The sequence below is a fragment of the Theobroma cacao genome, chromosome 8 (assembly GCF_053813885.1).
Source record: "Theobroma cacao isolate CCN51 chromosome 8, ASM5381388v1, whole genome shotgun sequence".
Classification (NCBI taxonomy): Eukaryota; Viridiplantae; Streptophyta; class Magnoliopsida; order Malvales; family Malvaceae; genus Theobroma; species Theobroma cacao.
This window is the reverse complement of record NC_142646.1, coordinates 25,775,582-25,792,718: the sequence shown is the minus strand read 5'-3', so window position 1 is coordinate 25,792,718 and position 17,137 is coordinate 25,775,582. Positions and strand designations below refer to the sequence as shown.

The following is a 17,137-nucleotide window of genomic DNA, read 5'->3' as shown; positions in this document are numbered from 1 at the left end:
GTCGATTAAGCCTCGAACTAGTTCAAATAGGAATTTTAAGGTGAAATTAAGAGTTTCACAGTTCAAGGATGACTCAAAATGGTAATTAGGAGTTAGAGGATCAATTCGGAGTCAAATTGAAATTTTCACTATCTAGGGGCAAAATTGTAATTTTTCCACTCGCAGACAAAATTTGAGATTTTGAGAGAATTTAGATCACATTTGACAAATTGGAGAATGGTATGAGTATAAGGGATGAAAAATATGTCTATGGGCAATTTTTCATTTTTTGGGGTAAAAATGTAATTTTTCACTTTACGGGGGCAAAAGTGTAATTTTTAAAAATTTACTTCACCAAAACTTTGGAAAAGTCTAGAAATTTCATGGAGGACATGGATAAGTGAAGAGGATTGAGTGGTAGAAAAAGAAAGTAAAAAAAAAATGGCTAGAAAAAAATAAAATAATAAAATATTCAAAAGGTAAATAAAATAATAATATTTTATTAAGCCTATTAAAAGGCTTGAAAGTTCCAGAATTCTTCATTGGGATGGTCAGCCAAAACCAGCAGGAGAGAGAGAGAAATAAGAACAAACCCTAGAGTGAGAAAATTCAAAGAAAAAGTGTGATTTTTCAAGGAATCAAGTGTTTAAAGGTATGATTTTTCAAGCTTAGCTTAAGATTTATCATTTCCATGCATTTCTTATCATTTTTCATGGTTGAATCATGTGATTTGAGGATGAATTCAATTCTGGAAAAATGGGTTAGGAGAGAGAAACTTGTTAGATTAATTTGATTTTAAGTTATGTTAGTGTTTTAAGTTAGTTTAGCATATTTAGGAATAAAACAATAAGAAAAGAATTTATTTTCCTCCATTACCATTATTGGCTGAATTTTCTAGGGGAATATTAGCTGATGATCTTGATGTTTATTTGAGGAATTATGATGAATAATGATGAATTATGAGTCTAGAAAAATAATGGAAATTTTTGGAGCAAAAATATGAATTTTTACCCATTAGGGGTATTTTCGTAATTTGCTATCAGGACTGATAATTTGCACCACACCGAGGGACATTAAGTCAATTTGGGTGCAATTGAGGTATAGAAACTGAAAAAAATTAATTTGAGATTAAATTGGACGCGTTAGTAATTTAATCGGGTAATAGGCCGAATTAGGTCAGCACCGCATTTAAGCGGTAGTCGGATAAGTTGCATGTCATATCATGCATATATACCGAGCCTGAATTGATTTTATAATGGTCAAGCATTGATGTGGTGAATTATGTATTGTACATTGTGGATAGGTGGTGAGCAAATTACACTGGTAAAAGTACCAAAATTGTGCTTGAAGACTGGGATTAGGAGTACATCGACTCCTAGAACTGTGAGTGGACAATTTATCGTCTTAAATATCTAGAGTTATTATACTTGTTTGATGATTTTATTGAGTGGTGAGTTTAAATTATAAAATATTATGTGTTCCAATTAAAATGTTTTTTAATAAAAAAGAGATTTATACTGATTTTGAAATCAAATATTGTTTTGGGAAAATTGAGTATATGGAGATTGTGTTGAAATTTATGATTTTATATGTTATTGAAATTGGGGCTTATGACACTATGGTAGCATAATGGCTAAATTTTTGGGGTTGGCATGAAATATATGAATAGTTTTGGATTGGTCTCGGTAGACTGGATTACATTTTATTCGCCATATTATGCTACTGGAATTTTTATGGGTCTGGTGGTATATTAAACGGTCACTGCAGTGGTGGGGGTTTTCGTGGGCTGCCTATGAGAGGGGCACGATAACTCAATTATATACTTACCTCCGGGGGGAGATGTTGGGTGAAGTATCTCCTGAGGTATGATTTGAGTGCACCTCACGTTCGGGCCACCACGTGAGAGTGAGACTCAGCCAACGCCAAGGAACGGCTGTGTGTCAGATGTGAAAACATGTTTATGGGTATGGGTCATTGAACAGCCTTGGCGGTCTCAATGGGATACCTTGACGAAGGTACCCGTGAGAAGGATTCTGGCAGGGGCCAAGTTTAAGAAATTCATAAGTCGGGGAAATTTTGATGAAAAGAAATTATTTGGTATAGATTGAAACGAATTTTGTGTTATGAACATTATTGAGATATAACGTTTTTATATTGTCTCCATCTACTCGGCTTTAGATGCTTTTGATGGTAATTGTTTACTCACTGGGATTATTTAATCTCACCCCTCTTCCTACCCATTTTTCAGGCTCAGGACAGTTTGTTGATAGTTGATTAAGACGAGAATTAATCTCGGAGTTGCATCATAGGAAGTAAGGGTTCGTAGCTCTACACCTTCTTGGTTAGTTGGGGGCCCACGTGTCACTGTAAACGAAATTTCATACTTTAATTATCTTTATTACTATACGAATAAATTTATTTTACTCTTACGCTACAAAAGTTATTTTAGGAAGACTTTGAAAATATTGTGTTTTAAGAAAATAGAATATTTTATTTAATATTTTTATTATATTCAAATAGCTATAATTTTACTTTAAACGAATGTTTTAGACTTCAAAATTTAATTTAAATCATGAAATATGTGTTTCCACTTACATATTACATTTTTTCGGATTTCAAAATTTCAAAAAAAAAAATGACGAAAATGCCCCAGTGAGCTAGAAAATAATATTTTTATTGTTTTGAGTTGGAAACAACTTATGATTTCTTGAAATGCGAGATTTAATAACTGTCGCTCACCGGGGAGATGCGGAAGTTGATGCTAAGCCTTGCGGGGTTTCGATCGGCATTCGGGGTAATGAGTGCTTATCGGAACGTCGCGGCGGTTGTCACGAGCCCGATGGGAGTTCCGGGTCGTGACAATTAGATTGGTATCAGAGCATGGTTTAAAGATCAAAGATTTTGATTTTAAAGCTTTGGATTTCAAAGTTTTTGATTTTAAAGTTGTTTTAAGAAATCCACACTGACACTGCGTGTCCCCGCGTTAAGTTAAGTCAAATAGAATGCATGAGTCTGCATATAGAGACCTGTTTGTTTGCAAGGTGTATAAGAGATTAAGTGATTTTCGTTTGATTTCATATAGGTTTTGAAGTGTGTTGGATTACACTTAACATGTCTAGGGGGGACAGTGATTCTGATATTTCACAGAGTGTTAGTGAAGGACCAACAGATTTTACTGCTGAAAGTCGATGGTGTCCTGAACTTAATAATCTAGAAGGAGATCCATTTAGAGTACCTACTAATTGGGCTCCATCAGATTTGGGAACGAAAGTTAAAATAAGGGAAAGTCCTAGTGACAGTGAGACAAATGAGAGTGTTGATAGTAATGACATAAATGAAGGCATGAGAAACTTTCTCTTAAAAGGAATTGAGAAATATGCCAAAGGGAGGAAGAAAATGAGGATTTTTGGAGATACTTATAGAGGGAGATATAAAGTGTAAAGTATGTTTTTCCCAAGTTTTAATTTATTTGAGAAATTGTCATGGTAAAGATATGTGAATATTGGTAATGAAATATGCCCTAAGGGATGACGGTGGCATATCACATAGATAATATGGATATGTTGGGGTCAGTATCCCGATCATGCATATGTGATAGAAAATTTACTTTGCTAATTGTGGTATAGACTCAAAAAAGAGCCAAGCCGTTGAGAATGACTAAGGTAGTAACTCCAAAAGTGAAAGATTTGTTTTAATTAAGTAGATTCCAACGGCTACATTGAAATAAATTACCTTGTGGAGTATTAAGATCAATAATGTATTGATCAAAGTCAAATCTTAAGAAATAAAGAGGATGAGAGATTAATGAGAAGGAACATCAATGTTAAGTAACGAATTTGTGAATAAAGAATTACGACGGTGGCATAGAAAATGAGTACTATAAAGGATTACTAAGAGAATTTATAATTCTTGTGTTAACTCAGTTAAATGAAAAGTGATTAAATGAAGCAACTCTTGTGGTAAACAGCAGAATGGTGGAGTTGATGTAGAGTCTTGTTTATAGTCAGTGACTGCAGCACCGATTATAGACAGGAGGCTACATAGACTCTTTATCTTGGGAAACCACTTAGTATAATCCTAAATGACATAAAGACTTATGATCGAAAGGATTATTGCTGATCAAACTTCTAAAAGGTAACAATAGATATAAGTGAAGTATTCAAGTTGAGTTGGAAATAAATACGAGGAGAAACTCAAGATTCCATATAAAGGAGATAACAGGAGAAGTTGAGCATCGAATAAAAGATAATACCATGCCTTTTCTTTGAGTTGACAAGTGAAATTTTGAGGACAAAATTTTATTTTAAGGGGGGTAGTGTTGTCAAACCCTGCTTTGTAAAATAATTATAATGTCATTCACATACTCGATAGAATGTTTGTATATTTAGGAAGTTCGAGAAATCGTTAAAAGACGATATTGCCCCTAATGGTATCATTAAGTCGATTAAGCCTCGAACTAGTTCAAATAGGAATTTTAAGGTGAAATTAAGAGTTTCACAGTTCAAGGATGACTCAAAATGGTAATTAGGAGTTCGAGGATCAATTCGGAGTCAAATTGAAATTTTCACTATCTAGGGGCAAAATTGTAATTTTTCCACTCGCAGACAAAATTTGAGATTTTGAGAGAATTTAGATCACATTTGACAAATTGGAGAATGGTATGAGTATAAGGGATGAAAAATATGTCTATGGGCAATTTTTCATTTTTTGGGGTAAAAATGTAATTTTTCACTTTACGGGGGCAAAAGTGTAATTTTTAAAAATTTACTTCACCAAAACTTTGGAAAAGTCTAGAAATTTCATGGAGGACATGGATAAGTGAAGAGGATTGAGTGGTAGAAAAAGAAAGTAAAAAAAAAATGGCTAGAAAAAAATAAAATAATAAAATATTCAAAAGGTAAATAAAATAATAATATTTTATTAAGCCTATTAAAAGGCTTGAAAGTTCCAGAATTCTTCATTGGGATGGTCAGCCAAAACCAGCAGGAGAGAGAGAGAAATAAGAACAAACCCTAGAGTGAGAAAATTCAAAGAAAAAGTGTGATTTTTCAAGGAATCAAGTGTTTAAAGGTATGATTTTTCAAGCTTAGCTTAAGATTTATCATTTCCATGCATTTCTTATCATTTTTCATGGTTGAATCATGTGATTTGAGGATGAATTCAATTCTGGAAAAATGGGTTAGGAGAGAGAAACTTGTTAGATTAATTTGATTTTAAGTTATGTTAGTGTTTTAAGTTAGTTTAGCATATTTAGGAATAAAACAATAAGAAAAGAATTTATTTTCCTCCATTACCATTATTGGCTGAATTTTCTAGGGGAATATTAGCTGATGATCTTGATGTTTATTTGAGGAATTATGATGAATAATGATGAATTATGAGTCTAGAAAAATAATGGAAATTTTTGGAGCAAAAATATGAATTTTTACCCATTAGGGGTATTTTCGTAATTTGCTATCAGGACTGATAATTTGCACCACACCGAGGGACATTAAGTCAATTTGGGTGCAATTGAGGTATAGAAACTGAAAAAAATTAATTTGAGATTAAATTGGACGCGTTAGTAATTTAATCGGGTAATAGGCCGAATTAGGTCAGCACCGCATTTAAGCGGTAGTCGGATAAGTTGCATGTCATATCATGCATATATACCGAGCCTGAATTGATTTTATAATGGTCAAGCATTGATGTGGTGAATTATGTATTGTACATTGTGGATAGGTGGTGAGCAAATTACACTGGTAAAAGTACCAAAATTGTGCTTGAAGACTGGGATTAGGAGTACATCGACTCCTAGAACTGTGAGTGGACAATTTATCGTCTTAAATATCTAGAGTTATTATACTTGTTTGATGATTTTATTGAGTGGTGAGTTTAAATTATAAAATATTATGTGTTCCAATTAAAATGTTTTTTAATAAAAAAGAGATTTATACTGATTTTGAAATCAAATATTGTTTTGGGAAAATTGAGTATATGGAGATTGTGTTGAAATTTATGATTTTATATGTTATTGAAATTGGGGCTTATGACACTATGGTAGCATAATGGCTAAATTTTTGGGGTTGGCATGAAATATATGAATAGTTTTGGATTGGTCTCGGTAGACTGGATTACATTTTATTCGCCATATTATGCTACTGGAATTTTTATGGGTCTGGTGGTATATTAAACGGTCACTGCAGTGGTGGGGGTTTTCGTGGGCTGCCTATGAGAGGGGCACGATAACTCAATTATATACTTACCTCCGGGGGGAGATGTTGGGTGAAGTATCTCCTGAGGTATGATTTGAGTGCACCTCACGTTCGGGCCACCACGTGAGAGTGAGACTCAGCCAACGCCAAGGAACGGCTGTGTGTCAGATGTGAAAACATGTTTATGGGTATGGGTCATTGAACAGCCTTGGCGGTCTCAATGGGATACCTTGACGAAGGTACCCGTGAGAAGGATTCTGGCAGGGGCCAAGTTTAAGAAATTCATAAGTCGGGGAAATTTTGATGAAAAGAAATTATTTGGTATAGATTGAAACGAATTTTGTGTTATGAACATTATTGAGATATAACGTTTTTATATTGTCTCCATCTACTCGGCTTTAGATGCTTTTGATGGTAATTGTTTACTCACTGGGATTATTTAATCTCACCCCTCTTCCTACCCATTTTTCAGGCTCAGGACAGTTTGTTGATAGTTGATTAAGACGAGAATTAATCTCGGAGTTGCATCATAGGAAGTAAGGGTTCGTAGCTCTACACCTTCTTGGTTAGTTGGGGGCCCACGTGTCACTGTAAACGAAATTTCATACTTTAATTATCTTTATTACTATACGAATAAATTTATTTTTCTCTTACGCTACAAAAGTTATTTTAGGAAGACTTTGAAAATATTGTGTTTTAAGAAAATAGAATATTTTATTTAATATTTTTATTATATTCAAATAGCTATAATTTTACTTTAAACGAATGTTTTAGACTTCAAAATTTAATTTAAATCATGAAATATGTGTTTCCACTTACATATTACATTTTTTCGGATTTCAAAATTTCAAAAAAAAAAATGACGAAAATGCCCCAGTGAGCTAGAAAATAATATTTTTATTGTTTTGAGTTGGAAACAACTTATGATTTCTTGAAATGCGAGATTTAATAACTGTCGCTCACCGGGGAGATGCGGAAGTTGATGCTAAGCCTTGCGGGGTTTCGATCGGCATTCGGGGTAATGAGTGCTTATCGGAACGTCGCGGCGGTTGTCACGGGCCCGATGGGAGTTCCGGGTCGTGACAATTAGATTGGTATCAGAGCATGGTTTAAAGATCAAAGATTTTGATTTTAAAGCTTTGGATTTCAAAGTTTTTGATTTTAAAGTTGTTTTAAGAAATCCACACTGACACTGCGTGTCCCCGCGTTAAGTTAAGTCAAATAGAATGCATGAGTCTGCATATAGAGACCTGTTTGTTTGCAAGGTGTATAAGAGATTAAGTGATTTTCGTTTGATTTCATATAGGTTTTGAAGTGTGTTGGATTACACTTAACATGTCTAGGGGGGACAGTGATTCTGATATTTCACAGAGTGTTAGTGAAGGACCAACAGATTTTACTGCTGAAAGTCGATGGTGTCCTGAACTTAATAATCTAGAAGGAGATCCATTTAGAGTACCTACTAATTGGGCTCCATCAGATTTGGGAACGAAAGTTAAAATAAGGGAAAGTCCTAGTGACAGTGAGACAAATGAGAGTGTTGATAGTAATGACATAAATGAAGGCATGAGAAACTTTCTCTTAAAAGGAATTGAGAAATATGCCAAAGGGAGGAAGAAAATGAGGATTTTTGGAGATACTTATAGAGGGAGATATAAAGTGTAAAGTATGTTTTTCCCAAGTTTTAATTTATTTGAGAAATTGTCATGGTAAAGATATGTGAATATTGGTAATGAAATATGCCCTAAGGGATGACGGTGGCATATCACATAGATAATATGGATATGTTGGGGTCAGTATCCCGATCATGCATATGTGATAGAAAATTTACTTTGCTAATTGTGGTATAGACTCAAAAAAGAGCCAAGCCGTTGAGAATGACTAAGGTAGTAACTCCAAAAGTGAAAGATTTGTTTTAATTAAGTAGATTCCAACGGCTACATTGAAATAAATTACCTTGTGGAGTATTAAGATCAATAATGTATTGATCAAAGTCAAATCTTAAGAAATAAAGAGGATGAGAGATTAATGAGAAGGAACATCAATGTTAAGTAACGAATTTGTGAATAAAGAATTACGACGGTGGCATAGAAAATGAGTACTATAAAGGATTACTAAGAGAATTTATAATTCTTGTGTTAACTCAGTTAAATGAAAAGTGATTAAATGAAGCAACTCTTGTGGTAAACAGCAGAATGGTGGAGTTGATGTAGAGTCTTGTTTATAGTCAGTGACTGCAGCACCGATTATAGACAGGAGGCTACATAGACTCTTTATCTTGGGAAACCACTTAGTATAATCCTAAATGACATAAAGACTTATGATCGAAAGGATTATTGCTGATCAAACTTCTAAAAGGTAACAATAGATATAAGTGAAGTATTCAAGTTGAGTTGGAAATAAATACGAGGAGAAACTCAAGATTCCATATAAAGGAGATAACAGGAGAAGTTGAGCATCGAATAAAAGATAATACCATGCCTTTTCTTTGAGTTGACAAGTGAAATTTTGAGGACAAAATTTTATTTTAAGGGGGGTAGTGTTGTCAAACCCTGCTTTGTAAAATAATTATAATGTCATTCACATACTCGATAGAATGTTTGTATATTTAGGAAGTTCGAGAAATCGTTAAAAGACGATATTGCCCCTAATGGTATCATTAAGTCGATTAAGCCTCGAACTAGTTCAAATAGGAATTTTAAGGTGAAATTAAGAGTTTCACAGTTCAAGGATGACTCAAAATGGTAATTAGGAGTTCGAGGATCAATTCGGAGTCAAATTGAAATTTTCACTATCTAGGGGCAAAATTGTAATTTTTCCACTCGCAGACAAAATTTGAGATTTTGAGAGAATTTAGATCACATTTGACAAATTGGAGAATGGTATGAGTATAAGGGATGAAAAATATGTCTATGGGCAATTTTTCATTTTTTGGGGTAAAAATGTAATTTTTCACTTTACGGGGGCAAAAGTGTAATTTTTAAAAATTTACTTCACCAAAACTTTGGAAAAGTCTAGAAATTTCATGGAGGACATGGATAAGTGAAGAGGATTGAGTGGTAGAAAAAGAAAGTAAAAAAAAATGGCTAGAAAAAAATAAAATAATAAAATATTCAAAAGGTAAATAAAATAATAATATTTTATTAAGCCTATTAAAAGGCTTGAAAGTTCCAGAATTCTTCATTGGGATGGTCAGCCAAAACCAGCAGGAGAGAGAGAGAAATAAGAACAAACCCTAGAGTGAGAAAATTCAAAGAAAAAGTGTGATTTTTCAAGGAATCAAGTGTTTAAAGGTATGATTTTTCAAGCTTAGCTTAAGATTTATCATTTCCATGCATTTCTTATCATTTTTCATGGTTGAATCATGTGATTTGAGGATGAATTCAATTCTGGAAAAATGGGTTAGGAGAGAGAAACTTGTTAGATTAATTTGATTTTAAGTTATGTTAGTGTTTTAAGTTAGTTTAGCATATTTAGGAATAAAACAATAAGAAAAGAATTTATTTTCCTCCATTACCATTATTGGCTGAATTTTCTAGGGGAATATTAGCTGATGATCTTGATGTTTATTTGAGGAATTATGATGAATAATGATGAATTATGAGTCTAGAAAAATAATGGAAATTTTTGGAGCAAAAATATGAATTTTTACCCATTAGGGGTATTTTCGTAATTTGCTATCAGGACTGATAATTTGCACCACACCGAGGGACATTAAGTCAATTTGGGTGCAATTGAGGTATAGAAACTGAAAAAAATTAATTTGAGATTAAATTGGACGCGTTAGTAATTTAATCGGGTAATAGGCCGAATTAGGTCAGCACCGCATTTAAGCGGTAGTCGGATAAGTTGCATGTCATATCATGCATATATACCGAGCCTGAATTGATTTTATAATGGTCAAGCATTGATGTGGTGAATTATGTATTGTACATTGTGGATAGGTGGTGAGCAAATTACACTGGTAAAAGTACCAAAATTGTGCTTGAAGACTGGGATTAGGAGTACATCGACTCCTAGAACTGTGAGTGGACAATTTATCGTCTTAAATATCTAGAGTTATTATACTTGTTTGATGATTTTATTGAGTGGTGAGTTTAAATTATAAAATATTATGTGTTCCAATTAAAATGTTTTTTAATAAAAAAGAGATTTATACTGATTTTGAAATCAAATATTGTTTTGGGAAAATTGAGTATATGGAGATTGTGTTGAAATTTATGATTTTATATGTTATTGAAATTGGGGCTTATGACACTATGGTAGCATAATGGCTAAATTTTTGGGGTTGGCATGAAATATATGAATAGTTTTGGATTGGTCTCGGTAGACTGGATTACATTTTATTCGCCATATTATGCTACTGGAATTTTTATGGGTCTGGTGGTATATTAAACGGTCACTGCAGTGGTGGGGGTTTTCGTGGGCTGCCTATGAGAGGGGCACGATAACTCAATTATATACTTACCTCCGGGGGGAGATGTTGGGTGAAGTATCTCCTGAGGTATGATTTGAGTGCACCTCACGTTCGGGCCACCACGTGAGAGTGAGACTCAGCCAACGCCAAGGAACGGCTGTGTGTCAGATGTGAAAACATGTTTATGGGTATGGGTCATTGAACAGCCTTGGCGGTCTCAATGGGATACCTTGACGAAGGTACCCGTGAGAAGGATTCTGGCAGGGGCCAAGTTTAAGAAATTCATAAGTCGGGGAAATTTTGATGAAAAGAAATTATTTGGTATAGATTGAAACGAATTTTGTGTTATGAACATTATTGAGATATAACGTTTTTATATTGTCTCCATCTACTCGGCTTTAGATGCTTTTGATGGTAATTGTTTACTCACTGGGATTATTTAATCTCACCCCTCTTCCTACCCATTTTTCAGGCTCAGGACAGTTTGTTGATAGTTGATTAAGACGAGAATTAATCTCGGAGTTGCATCATAGGAAGTAAGGGTTCGTAGCTCTACACCTTCTTGGTTAGTTGGGGGCCCACGTGTCACTGTAAACGAAATTTCATACTTTAATTATCTTTATTACTATACGAATAAATTTATTTTACTCTTACGCTACAAAAGTTATTTTAGGAAGACTTTGAAAATATTGTGTTTTAAGAAAATAGAATATTTTATTTAATATTTTTATTATATTCAAATAGCTATAATTTTACTTTAAACGAATGTTTTAGACTTCAAAATTTAATTTAAATCATGAAATATGTGTTTCCACTTACATATTACATTTTTTCGGATTTCAAAATTTCAAAAAAAAAAATGACGAAAATGCCCCAGTGAGCTAGAAAATAATATTTTTATTGTTTTGAGTTGGAAACAACTTATGATTTCTTGAAATGCGAGATTTAATAACTGTCGCTCACCGGGGAGATGCGGAAGTTGATGCTAAGCCTTGCGGGGTTTCGATCGGCATTCGGGGTAATGAGTGCTTATCGGAACGTCGCGGCGGTTGTCACGGGCCCGATGGGAGTTCCGGGTCGTGACATATTACCTCAATTATTCACAATCGTGTGGCTTCCCTCTAAGTTTATACCACAATTAGCAATACTAACTTCTATCACAAGTACGCGATCAGAACATTGATTTAATGTCTTTATTTTGCCACTAACATTCATATATCTTTACCATAACATTTAGTACGAGTTTGCTTAAGCAAAGATCTCCAAATTTATTCATAGCTACATGTATCTCAGATTGCACATCACTTATCATCAGTTAATAAATCCCACTTTAGAATACTCTTTCCATATTGTATAGTAACTTCACCACATAGTATCACGACACTCTGTTCCTCCATTCTACTATCATGCATACTCCACAAAATTTAATTAGAAGATTCATGTACCTTAACTAATGCTAATTCCATTTAATCATATCTTAAATACTCCAAACTTGTAAATTACAACTCCAAGTGTATGTTCATATATTGATAATCCTTATATATTTCATGAAAACTACAACTTACAAACTAGCTTTCTATCATATGCACACTATTAGAACATTAACTTCAACATGTTTAATTCTCCTTTGGTGATATGTTAAGATCATTCCTGGATACATTTTCATATTAACATTAATATGCCTTTACCATAGCATTTAGTGCAAATTTGATGAAGAAATTGTCTCTAAATAACCCTTAAATACATAATTATCAAATTGTATACCACTAAACGTCAAGATCTTGACTTTATTCATCAATAACCAATCACATTTATTAAGTGAATAATTTACTTAGTTATTACACCTTGCCTTTGCAATCATAAGATCAAAGTTGTCCTAAACTTAGGATGCAAAAGTTCTCTCTCTTAGAGTATATTCAAACATTAACATTTTCTAAATTCCTTGCTTTGGGGAGATCACCTTTAAGACTGATCATTCGTATTATAGGCCACACTTTGAACCGAATAAACTTTTAAATTGATCTTTCAAGTAATTCGTATATCAATCTCAATTATAGAACTTCATATGGCACTTAGACTAGATTCGACATTTTCAAGTCATTTAACCTCAAGCTGCCAATTCCACATTTAATCCTTTAATCCCTTGGCTCCTCCTTACTATGCATAGCAAAGTTCAAGCTCATCCTTAGAGCAGATTTGTTTACTAACTTCTTACTTCATGACCACACATCAATTATAGTAATCATTAATACTCACTCTCGAGTTAGTTCACGTGCTTATATCCATGAACTATAATAGATCTAATCAATTTTTGAAATCTCACAATCGCTTAATTGAAATCAACACCACTTTTATATGGGCATAACACGCTCAATTAACATAGTGTTCTTATCTTCATGCACATATGTATGAATTTACTCTTACCTCAATGCTTAATTTATACACTCCACCAAATGAATAAATTATCACGGCCTATTAGTCCAACTCCAAATTTCTCCATCCATAATCGGAGGGATATATCATTTCATTAATCTTTCATTAGGAGCATTCGTTTTAAGATCTCTCCAACACTGGCTGGTGTCACGGGTGGCATCTTAAACCCGAACAACGGCCCTATTTATGACCTTTGCATGACATTAACAAGGAAGTGGATTATTGGGAACATGAGTTCCTATAGCTCCCATAAGATCTATAAGAAGAAACAAAACGAGTCTAAACAACTCCAAATTCTATATACAGATGCACGTATTCTATTCTACCTAACCTGACTTAACTTAACTAACTTAACTTAACTTAACTTGGGCCACACTGACATTGTAGTTTTTAAAACAACTTTAAAACAAAAAGCTTTATACTCTGATCTTTAAAACCAAAGGCTTTGATCTTTAAAACCAAAGGCTCTGATACCAATCTAATTGTCACGACCCGGAACTCCCTATTGGGCCCATGACAACCGCCGCGAAGCCTCGACAGACATTCTTCACCCCGAATGTCGATCAAAACCTCACAACGCTCTCGTATCAGCTTTCGCACTTCCCCAATGAGCAATAGTTATCAAATATCGTAATTCGAAGGATTACGAGTCATTTCTAAACCAGAACATAACATATTGTTTTTTGGCTCACAGGGGCATTTTCATCATTTTTTGTCGAAAATCTCAAAACTTGCTAAAAACGTATTAGGTAAGCAGGAAATATATATTTAGTGATTTAAAAATAAATAAAGTATCTAAAACGTTCATTTGAAGTGAAAATTTGACCATTTGAATATAATAAAAATATTCAATAAAATAAACTATTTTCTTGTAAAATAAATTTTATAAAGCTATCTGTAAATAATTCTTATATTGTAAAAGTGAATTATATTCATATATACTATAAAGCAAATAACCAAAGCATAAAATTACTTTTACAGTGACACGTAGGCCCACATCTAACCAAAATGCATCGAAAGCTGAAAACCTACAGCTTTTGTCGATTCAAGTCCAAATGAAGGTCCTTGTCAAAGTCAGCTAACTATGGAATTCCCCGAACCTGAAATGTGAGGTAATAAGGGTGGTGAGATTATAAAATCCCGGTGAGTAAGCTGACACCATCTAAACTATCTAAAGGCGAGTAAAAAGAGACTGTTAAAACATTTCATCAAACTGTAATTTATCATCTTTCAACTTATTTCAACCAAATGAAATCATTTTATTTTAAATCAAGTAATCAGTATGGCTTATGAACTTCTTAAAACTTTGGCTCGTGCCAAAATCATTATTATACTCAGTTATCAGGGATACCTTGATCAAGGGCTATCCCAACCGAGTCTGCCAAGGCTGTTAAAAAGTTATGAACACATAAATCATGTTTTTATTTTGAAAATATAGTCGTTCCTTGGCATTTGCTGAGTTCCCCCTCACGTGGTGATTTGGCGTGAAGTGAACTCTAAAGGTTATACCTCGGGAGTTACCCTACTTGCTTCTCCAACTGAGGTAAAATATAACGGGGTTTATCGTGCCCCTCTAATAGGCTAGTCCACGGAAACTCGCCTACTGCAGTAAGCTAAATCCACCATACAATAAAATTTTGACAGCATGACAGGGCTAATATATTACTACCCAGCCTGCAAGGGTAAAATAAAATAATTCATACAATTCATAAAACACAACCCAGCTAGTCATACCAACACATTAACATAAGCCATCAATTCTAGTCATAAATTTACAACATACCAGTGGTCTCCAATTACTCTATTTTTCAAAATCATCATTCAATTTTAAAACAATTTATAAAATCTTTTCATGTAGACACCTTTTGTTTGTAAAACTCAAGATTTACCATTTAAACTCATTTTCATAAAATTTCACCAAAACCGATTAAAAACATACTTTAGATAATTAAAATGATGGTAAGGTTACTCACAGTACTACGAGTCGATGTACTCCTAATCCCAATCTTCAAGCACAATCTCTGTACTTTTACCAGTGTAATTTGCTCACCACCTACCCACAATGTGCAATACACAATTCACCACGTTAATGCTTGACCATTATAAAATCAATTTAGGCTCGATATATATACATGATATGATATGCAACTTATTCGACTACCATTTAAATGCAGTGCTGACCTAATTCGGCCTATTACCCGATTAAATGACAATTGTGTTCGATTTGGCTCCAAATTGCTCCATTTCATTTCTAATAGTTCAATTCACTAAATACAATTCCAATAATCTAAAATTCAGCCTAACAACTCTCACAATTCTGCTTGAAAATTTCGGCCATTGTGGTGCATTATCACTAAAAATTTTTCATTCCATTTTCTCACCATAAATCATCATTTCATCAATTTTTCAACCAATTCACTTGATCACAAAATCATGGGGAAAATGGATTCTTTGCTTGTTGTTTTGTTTCTAAATATACTAAACTAACTAAAAACACTAACATAACTTAAAATCAAGTCAATCCAACATCTTTCTCTCTCCTTACCCATTTTGACCAGCCATGAATTCATCATGAAAACATGTAATTTAACCATGAAAAATAAGGAGAAATGCTTAAGGAAAATAGATTTTAAGTTTAAATTGAAAAATCCTACCTTTTTCACTTGTTTTCCTTGATTTTCCACACTTTTTCTCTTGAAATCCTCCACCTAGGTTTTGTTCTTCTTTTTCCTTTCTTTCCTTTTGTCTTGGCCGAATATGGAGAAGAAGAATGGGATAAATATGGGCTGATTTTAGTAGAAAATAATAAAATATCTTTACTTGACACGTGGCATGTTTCCATTGGTCCATTTTTAAAACTTAAAAAATTTTAAACCTTTTATCTCCACCACATGATTAGTCAAAGGTCAAAATGAGGATAAGGGAAGACCATGTGTTGGACAAGTATTTTGGTGGTGGAAAATTACTATTTTGCCCTAGGGTGGAAAAATTACCATTTTACCCCTATGCTCCGAAAAATACCGATATTATAATTTTTCACTTCTCAACCTCAAATCATACTCCAATAAGTCATATATGATCAAAATCTCTCAAAAAATTTTCCATTTTGTCCTCGAGTGGCTAAATTACCATTTTACCCCTAGATAGTAAAATTTCTGATTTGACTCCAAATTGATCCTCGAACTCCGAATCACCATTATAAGTTATTTTGGGACTTTAAAATTTTCAATTTTAGCCTAAAATCTCTTTGATCTAGTTTGAGGTTTAAATCAATTTTGTTGTACCTTTAGGTACAATACTGACTTTTGTAAATTCTTCGGGACTCTCCTAGCATGCAAACATGCTATCCATCACATGTATATCATGACAAGTATTTTATAGAGTCAAGCTTAACATCTTCTCCCCCATTTGGATCAACCATATGATCTTTTTTTTTTTTCATGACTGATTTCGACATTCGGCTAAATATTAATATTTTAATATTATTTCATTAATAAAATATTATTTTATTCTAAAAATTTTATCTTGTCTCTTTGGTTCCCAAAATACCTTATTATGCCTCAATTCACAACCGATAAGCTTTATTTGTCACTATTTCAAAGTATGGGGCATTTCACACTTCCTACTCGCACACCTCAATATCATCACCCAACCTCATTCATCAAATCACAACACAAATTCATAAAATATATATAGATACATACTAACATAATAATCAACACATGAATTCATCTTTATACACGTTTTCCATTTAACACTATCAAAAACATTTAATCAAGGCTTGTTCCCTAGCACACATTTTCAAAGACAAATTTGATAAAATATTCATATTCCCAAACTAAGTTTGAAATGCAAGTCCACTCACCTTAGTAGCTTTGAAACTTTGAAATTCTTTCCAACAATTTCCAAGCTATTTTAGGGGCTTTCTTTCTCTTTCTCTCTCTAAACACCTAGCTAGTAAGAGAGAGTATGAAAACAAGATTTTTTTCAAGGGTTTTAAAGTGAGAGGATGAAAGAGCACGAGGGTTTATGGAAGGGTACACCAAAAGTATGAAAATTGGAGGTAGAGAGAGAAAGTTATGGAAACTTGAAGAAAACTCCCATGGAGGAATTG

General features: G+C 33.5%; 2 long non-coding RNA genes across 2 annotated transcripts; both read left to right on the top strand.

The window, feature by feature from the left end:
* The first annotated feature begins 1,280 nt into the window (after positions 1-1,280).
* On the top strand, positions 1,281-2,488 carry LOC148761259 (uncharacterized). Its single transcript, XR_016028043.1, has 2 exons — positions 1,281-1,362; positions 2,228-2,488. It is a non-coding gene; the product is annotated as an uncharacterized LOC148761259 (long non-coding RNA).
* A 7,627-nt stretch (positions 2,489-10,115) lies between these two features.
* Positions 10,116-11,323, top strand: LOC148761258 (uncharacterized). The gene is made up of 2 exons (XR_016028039.1): positions 10,116-10,197; positions 11,063-11,323. It is a non-coding gene; the product is annotated as an uncharacterized LOC148761258 (long non-coding RNA).
* The last annotated feature ends 5,814 nt before the right edge of the window (positions 11,324-17,137 follow it).